This window comes from Hordeum vulgare, chromosome 3H (genome assembly GCF_904849725.1).
Source record: "Hordeum vulgare subsp. vulgare chromosome 3H, MorexV3_pseudomolecules_assembly, whole genome shotgun sequence".
Taxonomy (NCBI): domain Eukaryota; kingdom Viridiplantae; phylum Streptophyta; class Magnoliopsida; order Poales; family Poaceae; genus Hordeum; species Hordeum vulgare.
This window is the reverse complement of record NC_058520.1, coordinates 268332558-268342416: the sequence shown is the minus strand read 5'-3', so window position 1 is coordinate 268342416 and position 9859 is coordinate 268332558. Positions and strand designations below refer to the sequence as shown.

Genomic DNA, 9859 nt, shown 5'->3' with positions numbered 1-9859 from the left:
GTCCCTAGAGAATGCGCCATGACTGAGCGCACTTGAGTTGTCGGGACTTAAATCAGATGAATGCGTTGATGGCTGAGTGCTTTGGAGTCCCCATTGAATGCGTCATCGACTGAGCGCACTTGATACATCTTGAAGATCTTTGTCATCTCACCGTAGGTTCGTGAGTTCTCTGTTGCGGGTTTAAATTGGTTGTGGCGTGTGAGACCTTGATCAGTTTATGGAGGTAGGTGAAGTTAGCTTTATGCCGAACCAACTTGACTGTTTTGTTTGTCATACATTGCTTATATATGTAGGTTTGCATTATCATTATGTGTGAATTGCCAATACATTCAATGTATTGACCCTTGTGGCTGCAACTTATCATGTTGCAGGATATTCAGATGCTCTATAAGATACAATAGGGTCGCGAGTCTTCACTCAACCTTATCGCCGGTGGGCTATAATGGGACTCATCGTTATTATTTCTGTTACCTTTCCGCTGCCATTATTTATTAGAGCTAGCTAAGTGCTATGTAGATTGTTATAATTTGTAAATTCTGGATCATACGTTGTTATAAATGATGCACTTGCTATTCTGGTATTCATCTATATTGTGTGTGCTAGCGAGTCGATCCAGGGCCTAGCACAGTAAAGCACAGAGACTCAAATCCTTCGAGGTTTGGTCGTTACAGATGGTATCAGAGCAATGCGTTGAGTGTAGGTCGTGGCCCTAGAAAATGGATTAGAAAAGCCATATGATTGAAAATTTATTCTATAAACTTTGTTTATATCTTACTCTTTCATTAGACATCCCTTTAGTATCTTGACCAGCTTAAGTAGGAACTAGTGCTGAGACCACCACTTATCTTTGTTTTTATTGCGATATTAACGTGTTAGCGTATCCGATTATGCTCTCTTTGTGGCATGAAGATACTAGGTTGCTTGCTTGATTGTTATTTTGCTTGTTTGTTAAATTAGGATCTTGTCGGAATTATTCGACTATATATATAGATATGCTTGATTGTTGTTATGTTTGTTGGTGTTATTTGATAGTGTGATTTGTTTGATTTGGAGTTTGATGCTAGCATATGGGTACTATTTTTCCCCTTAGGCCTAATTCTATCTAGATCTCATCTATGCTTACCCACCAGATGTCGTTGAGACGTAATACTAGAGCCAGTGGTTCAGGAGACAACAACAGTGATGTGCCACCAGACATGCAACAATACCTTCAAGGAGAGGCCGAGTTGATCCAGCTACTCACTCAGAACATAGCGAACAACAACAAGAATCCACCTCCACCACCACAAGTGGATGCACTTACTCGTTTCTTGAGGTTGAATTATCAGAGGTTTTCCAGCAGCCCCAAACCTATTGTAGCAGATGATTGGCTTCGTTCGGTTAATAGGAACTTTGAGACTGTTGGCTGCACTGATGCAGAGAGAGTGAGGTTTGCCTCACATTTGTTGGAGGGTCTTGCCGCAGCTTGGTGGGACAACTACCTGGTCACCTATCCCATTGATATTATCACCTGGGCGCAGTTTCAGGCAGCTTTCCGCGCCACACATGTGTCTGCTGGCGCCATGAGCCTGAAAAAGAAGGAGTTTCGGGGCTTGTGTCAGAGAGGTCGCTCAGTTAATGAGTATGTGGAGGAGTTCAATAAGCTTGCACGCTATGCACCTAATGATGTTAACACTGATGCAACCAGACAGGAGAAGTTCTTGGAGGGTCTCGATGACGAGTTGGGTGTTCAGTTTACACTGGGAACTTTCAACAATTGTCAGGAGCTTATTTATAAAGCTATTGTACTTGAGGGCAAATTTCAAGAGGTGGAGGATCGGAAAAGGAAGGCAAGCGACACTGAGTTCAACATTGGAGGTCATCAGAAGCAACGTAATTCATCAACTTCTTCTCAGTACTATGATTCCGAAGTGGACGTGTATAATGGCCATAACCACGATGCACATAATCATCATAATAGCAATGGGCACAACCATAATGGACAAAGGAACGAGAACGACAACCACACCACTTTGACGCCCACCAAGAAGGATATAAGTCACTTACTTTGTTATAGGTGTAGAAACCCGGGGCATTATTCCAACAACTGTCCTCTGTTGAAGGACATGGATGATGACAATGCAAGTTCCAAAGAAGTGGGGTCTGATCACGTCGAAAGGGGACATGTGAACCACACAATGGTGGGAAGAGCTAATAATGCACCAGCCCTCGGTAAGATTTTAATCAAGTTTCAGCATTATGACAATTCTCTCAATATTGGTGCATCTTATTTGTTCATGTCAAGGGAGTTTTGGGATATATGCAACAAGTAAGCCTGAAAACCTTGGGATATGGATTATATCAATTACCCATCTTTAACCTTGCTAGCCAACTCGAATCTCGAGGACGAGATTCATTTTAAGGGAGGTAGAATTGTAACATCCCAAAATTCTAGATTTTGGAATGTTATTTGTTTTTAAATAAGATTAATTAAACTTGCTTGTGTTGCTTGAGTGTGGCTAAATTGATAAGTTTTGAAATTTTGGAGTTTAATTGAATATTAAATGAGAAGGGACAAAAGGACTTTCCTGGATATTTATTTGGATTTTATTTTGAATTTTGAGGATATTCAAATGTGTTTCAACTTGGATATGAGAGATGGAAACATGACTCCTTTAATAAATTTTTCTCTTGCAGAATCTTCAATTTTTATTTGGTTATTCCAGTGATATTTGAAAATGTTTGTCAAACATTTATAAATCCCCAAAACAAATTTTAGAAATGTGTTATGTGTATCTTCTTTAGTTTTTGGTCTTTAAAAATGCTGACGGTTTTAAATATTAGTCACATATTGTTTTTTTTTGTATTTTGGTATAGTGTTTTCTAGTATTTTCAGCTAAAAATATATATATTTAGTAAGTATTTAAAAAAAAGTAGTTGGCAGGGGCCAGCAACCGAGCCAGCCCCAGGACCGAGCCCAGCCAGCTCGAGGCCATCACCGAGGCCCCATCGCTAGCTCCAGCGTTAACCGAAGCAGGGCCCGGAGCCCCATCGCTCTAGCCTCCAGTACCGAGCGCCCGAGGCTCCAGCGCTTGCCAGCTGACCACCTCGCCTCGTCAACTCCCGTCTCCCAGCCTCCTGGCCAGCGCATGCAACGAACCAGCGCTCATCTCCATCGTGCCAGAGGCCGGCCCACAGCCCCGCGCCTCGCCAGGGGATCCTACCCCGAGCCAGACTCGTCCTCTCTAGGGGAATAACCCTAAGAAACCGAAGCCCCTCTCCCTATTCCCCTGTCATCCGATTTCTTCCCATGCCTCGTTCGTTCCCTGAGACCGAAGCCGCCACCTCGAGTTCGCCAGGAGCACTGCTACCAGAGACTCTCACCCTCGTCCTCACGAGGAGCACCACCGGAGTTCGCGTCATCCGTCCATCTTCGCCGGAGTTAGCCGCCGTCGTCGGAGTTCATTTGACCGTCACCGGAGCACCACTCCATAGGAGCCATGCCCGACACCGACCCGTTTTCCCCCGCTGTTCGTGGTAAGCACGTGTACGTGATCCGGTTCAGCCAATCCACGAATTGCTACAGTACCCATATTAAACCTATTTTAAGCTGTTTTTAGATCGGTTAGATTCTCGGTAACATTTTGAAACTTGTTTAACTTTTGATTCGTATCTCCGAATCAGGAAATTCTTTTTCCTGTGATCTCGTATTGACGAGTAGAACATGATAGAGCTAATAGTTTTCAGGTTATCATTATTTAAAATTTTAGTTGGATCAGATTTAGTTCAAACCTCCCGGAGGCCATATTTTGCAAAACGTTCATTCAATTTAATTATTTCTTTTTGCTTTGTGTTCCCACTATAATGTAGATAATAAATATCTACTCATATGTTTCTGTTAGTTGAGTTTTCATTGGATTCTTTGTTGTTGACTTTATTTTGATGTTATGTGAGTACGGTTTATTTGTCGATGCCTTCGTCGAATATATATAGATTGTCCGGAATGTGGAGCGGATGAGAAGTAAGCGTTAGAGTACTTCAGCATCGTTCAAGGAAAGTTTGCACTTTTGATTATGCTCATCCTATATGTATGCTTTGCATTGTTATGATATGTTATGTGTTTGGTGTGATTCTTATATTGCTTGTCGCCATATGTGTGTCCTGGATTGCATTGTTTAATTGTGTGCTTGGATATGCTATGGTAGACGTGGACTCATACGAAGTGTTTTATGAAGTAGTGAGTGTTTATAGCTGTAGGCTCGGGGATTTTGTTCGAGTGAATGCGTCTATGGCTGAGCGCTCCATTGTCCCTAGAGAATGCGCCATGACTGAGCGCACTTGAGTTGTCGGGATTTAAATCAGGTGAATGCGTTGATGGCTGAGCGCTTTGGAGTCCCCATTGAATACGTCATCGACTGAGCGCACTTGATACAACTTGAAGATCTTAGTCATCTCACCGTAGGTTTGTGAGTTCTCTGTTGTGGGTTTAAATTGGTTGTGGCGTGTGAGACCTTGATCAGTTTATGGAGGTAGGTGAAGTTAGCTTTATGCCGAACCAACTTGACTGTTTTGTTTGTCCTACATTGATTATATATGTAGGTTTGCATTATCATTATGTGTGATTTGCCAATACATTCAATGTATTGACCCTTGTGGCTGTAACTTATCATGTTGCAGGATATTCAGATGCTCTGTGAGATACAATAGGGTCGCGAGTCTTCACTCAACCTTTTTGCCGGTGGGCTATGATGGGACTCATCGTTATTATTTCTGCTACCTTTCCGCTACCATTATTTATTAGAGCTAGCTAAGTGCTATGTAGATTGTTATACTTTGTAAATTCTGGATCATACGTTGTAATAAATGATGCACTTGCTATTCTGGTATTCATCTATACTCTGTGTGCTAGCGAGTCGATCCAGGGACTAGCACAGTAAAGCACAGAGACTCAAATCCTTCGAGGTTTGGTCGTTACAGTCGTCGTTGCACTACTAGGAAAAGTCTGCTAGTGGCGCACCTATTTTGGCTACTAATGGCGCACTATAGGTGCGCCACTAGCATCACGCCATTAGAATTTTTTAGTAATGGCGCACTACAGGTGCGCCATCAGTATCGTATACTGATGGCGCACCTGGCAGTGCGCCATTAGTATAGCTCATGGTGCGCCATTAGTATGCCTCCCAGGTGCGCCATTAGTATGCCTCCCAGGTGCGCCATTAGTATGCCTCCCAGGTGCGCCATTAGTATGCCTCCCAGGTGCGCCATTAGTAGAGCACATGGTGCGCCACAGGTTATACTACCAGCTCTAAAAATATTCAATTATTATCCTCACACCCACAAGAAGGTTCAAGATAAACACATATTACACCACAATGAAAATATTTTTATACACATGCACATACCTTGAACACAAGTTGACAAACAAATTAACCTAGAGGAAGCATAGTTTTGACCATCTTAACAATGATCTAGAACACACAAGTCACAAAAAGATAAGGACTATTGGTTACTATGAGAGACTTCAGATGGTCCAGAACACACAAGTTTGTATCTACATGCACAAAGTGCAAGCTCCAAAACACTCGAAACACCAAATGGTCTACAAGACAATAAGGTCCATGATTACAGGTTGGTTGGTCCATAAACGCTAGAGACTCATCATGTCCATGTGCATCAATAAATTGAGTACCTCAAACATTTTGCAAAAATTTGTCAAGAAAATGGAACTAGATCAAGTTTTTAAAATCTCATATGCGTATTAAAAATATTCGATCAAAAGATTATCATGATATCATAGGTAACAATATAGTTTCTACAAAAGTTACCCACTTGTTATAGCAGAAGTTTTGTCACTTTATATTAAACCATCTTAAAAGTGATATGAAAAAACGCTTTATGTTTTGATAGTAAATATGACATGTGTAATCATATAACTAATAAACTGAATGCCACAATATCTGTAGGTCTGCTAATTGCCCGTAATGTCATAGTACTGCATATGTTTGTCGCAAGTTAAATGTATCCATATGATGAAAAAAAGGTAAGTTGCAAGTTTGACAGCAAGTGTTATTTCCTTTGATTATTTCAGCAACATATAGGAACCAAACTGGGAGAGACTTAAGTAAATATTATTGCCAACATTGTATTTCTCTGAGTCTGCAACAAGGAAGCTGAAAGTAATGACTCTTCTCAATATTATTTCCAACTCTTGGGCAAAAAAGACTCTTCTCAGCACTGATAAAATGTTGATAAAAGTAGAAGTGAATTATTTTATTTCTGTCATAACCTCAAGCAATATTTCCAGGCAAGCCCTTGCTATAGTACTTGATTATAATAAAGAGTGTATTTCAACCATCTGCATGATTTGGATTGGAAAGGTAGCTCAAGCTAAATACCTCCTCCAAGCTATACCTTACAACTGCAATGATGAAAACCATAAGAGATCGGTTACCCGGGCTACATGCTTAGGGAGCTTGACTTACAAACACTCCCTTCTCCCATAACTCAGATGTACTGATGTGAAGAACCTTGAATATCTACATCCACAAATACTCTCTACTTCTTCAAATCAACTGAATTATGAAGAACCACTAATTTAAGTTTCGGCAAATATAGACAAGCATCAAGACTGCAACTCAAAGCACTTCTGTCTCCGATAACTGAACTGAAGCGCAAACAACCAGGAATCTTGGGCGCTACTGATGGAGAGAAGAATGGACAATATCTGGAGGAGAACCAAGATCTTTCTAGACTTCTCAATGATGCTGGCACACCAGAGTCTGCTTGAGAAACTAGGAAAATAGCTAGTTAATAAGAACAGAACAAATATAAGTACAAAAGTCAAGTTTAGACTCCTAGCTCACATGAATGGTTGTCAAACCTTAAGGGCACCATAGATGCTATCAAAAATCATATGCAAGAAAAATGTGGGCTGAGAACACTACTGTGCAAGGTGAGAGCAGCAAGCATGCAGGTGAGCGGAGGGACAGAACACCATTATCCTCTAAAGAAAGCAGCAGCCTAGAAACACTGGTTGAGGATGTGCGGCTACAAAGAACATCAGCAGGTTCATGGAGATGCAATGACTCCATAATCTCAGTGAGAAAGCTCGAGCCACCGAGCAAACACCATGGAGCAGCAGTGCAGCTCAGAGTTCACTTTTCCACAGTCATGTATCATTTGCTGACAATGGAAACTCTCGGGGGTGCTAGTCACACCAAGGCCACCAACCACTGGCTTAGGAACACGGAGAACACAGTACGATGGAGGTTGCAGAACCACCTGCAGGTTTTCCAGGAAATAAAAAATGACACGAACCAAAATGCTGCATAGCTAGATCTGTATTCCCCACTCAGTGTTGATGGAAGTTCTTCCCAGTAAGTAGTGGTTGTTGTTTCCCACCAGAGATGATACTAGTACATATAATTTGTTTCTGAGAAGAAGCATTAGCATTGAAGTGTCAACAGCTCAAGGGGGGTTAGTTACAACAATCATGTAGAGCTAAGGAACTTGTCAAACATTGTCAATAGTTCATGTTCCTAAAAAGTCCATGAATCATACTCTCTTCAGATCCATACTCTGATCATCTTACTTCATTTGTGATTTGATCATTGTATAAACGGATCGATAACTAGTTTGGTGGTACCATTTTTTTACTTCTAACTCACACTTGGAGTAACACAAGATTAGTGCCTTGTATTGTTAGTTTGACAAATTCCTATAGAAAATAATGCCCTGCTTAAATTACAGACATGAATTATGAAATGGAGGAAATTAAACATGACACTTCTTGGTACATCCACCTCCAATTTTGTTCTCCTAGAATATGCAAGTTTATATTGTTGCAGCTTACAATAATGCAACAACAATGCACATAGACCTTAGAAAATGCAGATTGAGTTGTTACCTTGACAATATGCTCCAGAATCCTGACTTGTGTCTAGATTTCAATACTTTTGTGTTTAGAGGATATGAATTAGCTTTGGTTAGTGCATTTATGAACATACCATATGTGAAGAGGTCCGGCTTAAGCTTAGATGCAATGATCTCATTCCAAACCCTTTTAGCATCAGGCAGGCTTCTCTTGACACACCAACCGTTAAGAATGATGTTCCAGCTCTTTACGATAGGAGGGAACTCATCTTTCTTCTGAAGAAAGAGGGCCTCAGCCTCCTCGACGTGCTTGTAACGACAGAGCGACATCAGAAGTATCTAGAATCCAACCAAGTCAACCTCAAACCCATAATCATTAATCTTGTAGAATATCTCGATCGCTTCTTGCACCTTGTGAGCCCCTGCATACCGTTTCAACAGGACAACAAACATCCTGTTCGTTATGACCAACCCGCGGCGTTGTTCAGGAATCTCATCGTAGAGTTGTCTCATAAGCCTGACCTCCTTCATCCGCCCAAGGATGTCAAGCATCTCGATGTATGTCCTCAGACCGTCCTCATACGTAGGCAGACTAGCCGCCCAAGTGAAGAACAGTAGCGCGACCTGCCAATTGGACCTCTGTTTCTGGAGGACTTTCAGAACAACATCCCCGTGAATCTCATCGGCAAACCATTTACTGAGGTCAGCATCAGCATCACAAGACTTGAGAACTCTCAGAACTTCACCGACGCGGACATCTAGGGAGTCCCCTGAAGCGCTGGTATGGCAAAGCCTTGGCGACCTGAGAACATATCCTCTTGCAACAATGCTTGGGCAGAAGCCTGGAGGCAATACTGCATCAGGAAGCACCTCCGACACATTCTCTCGAACAGTCGGCGTGCACCAACCGAAAACAGCGAGCCACCTATGAACTGCGCACAAAAATGTTTTGAGCTAGCATCTGTCTCGAGTTTCCGTGGCATGTCACTTTGTTTTCCCAATGCTACCTCTGGAAATCAGGCAAAGTCTGGATACGGGGTGTGTGAGATGGGATTAACGGACGCGTTTGCTTGATGGCCGAGGAGGGTAATAATGGGAGCAAAGAGAGGCGCAAAGGAGGGGGTGGGTAGTATTCGTACCGCATATGGGGTTTCCGGTCCTGAATGCTGAAGCGAGGACGGCGTACGCCGGCGCTGGCGGCATCACGCAGGAGGTGCGCACAAGGGAGGGCGCGTGAGCGCGTGCACGAGGATGACCGGATGCCAGCCTTGCGCGCTCGGTCGAACCCGCCAGCGGAGGGCCACAGAGTAACGTGCTCCGAGCCAACGCCGGTGCCGACTCGGCAGTCGTGAGTTCCCGGCGACCTCCGCAGCCGCTCGTGCTGGCCGTGGTGGAACTGCTCCATGGGTCACATGAGGTGGACCGATGCGGAGGGGAGGGGGTGGGCTCTGCGCGGCGGAGACGGAGAGCGGGTTCTTGGTTTCTTGGTGCTCTGGCGACGGGGAGAAGAGGAGGAGCACGGTTTCCTTGCCTGGCGGCGGTGGTGGTTCGGGCCGGGGGAGGCCATGGCACGGCGGCGATTGCGATGCGGTGGGCGCAGGAGGAGAGGATGAGGACAAGAGAGGGCTTGCTAGGTTTGGGGTTGTCGGTGGCAGGGAGATATTTTTTTTACAATACTAATGGCGCATCGCTAGCTGGTGCGCCATTAGTAGTTTTGCAAAAAAAAATAGTAGTGGCGCACCACCTAGAGATGCGCCATTAGTAACCCTGGTTACTAATGGCGCATCGGTTGGGGGTGCGCCATTAGTAGTTTTGCAAAAAAATAAAATTATAGTAGTGGCGCACAACCTACGGATGCGCCATTAGTAACCCTGATTACTAATGGCACACCAGTTGGTGGTGTGCCATTAGTAGTTTTTGCAAAAAAATATAGTAGGGGCGCACCGAGTGTTTGGTGCGCCATTAGTGTCCATCACACTAATGGCACACCTGCACATGGTGCGCCACT

General features: G+C 43.5%; 2 pseudogenes; one reads left to right on the top strand and one right to left on the bottom strand.

The window, feature by feature from the left end:
- The first annotated feature begins 1130 nt into the window (after positions 1–1130).
- LOC123441685 lies at positions 1131–7311 on the top strand (annotated as a pseudogene).
- A 570-nt stretch (positions 7312–7881) lies between these two features.
- Positions 7882–9054, bottom strand: LOC123441684 (annotated as a pseudogene).
- Between the last annotated feature and the right edge of the window lie 805 nt (positions 9055–9859).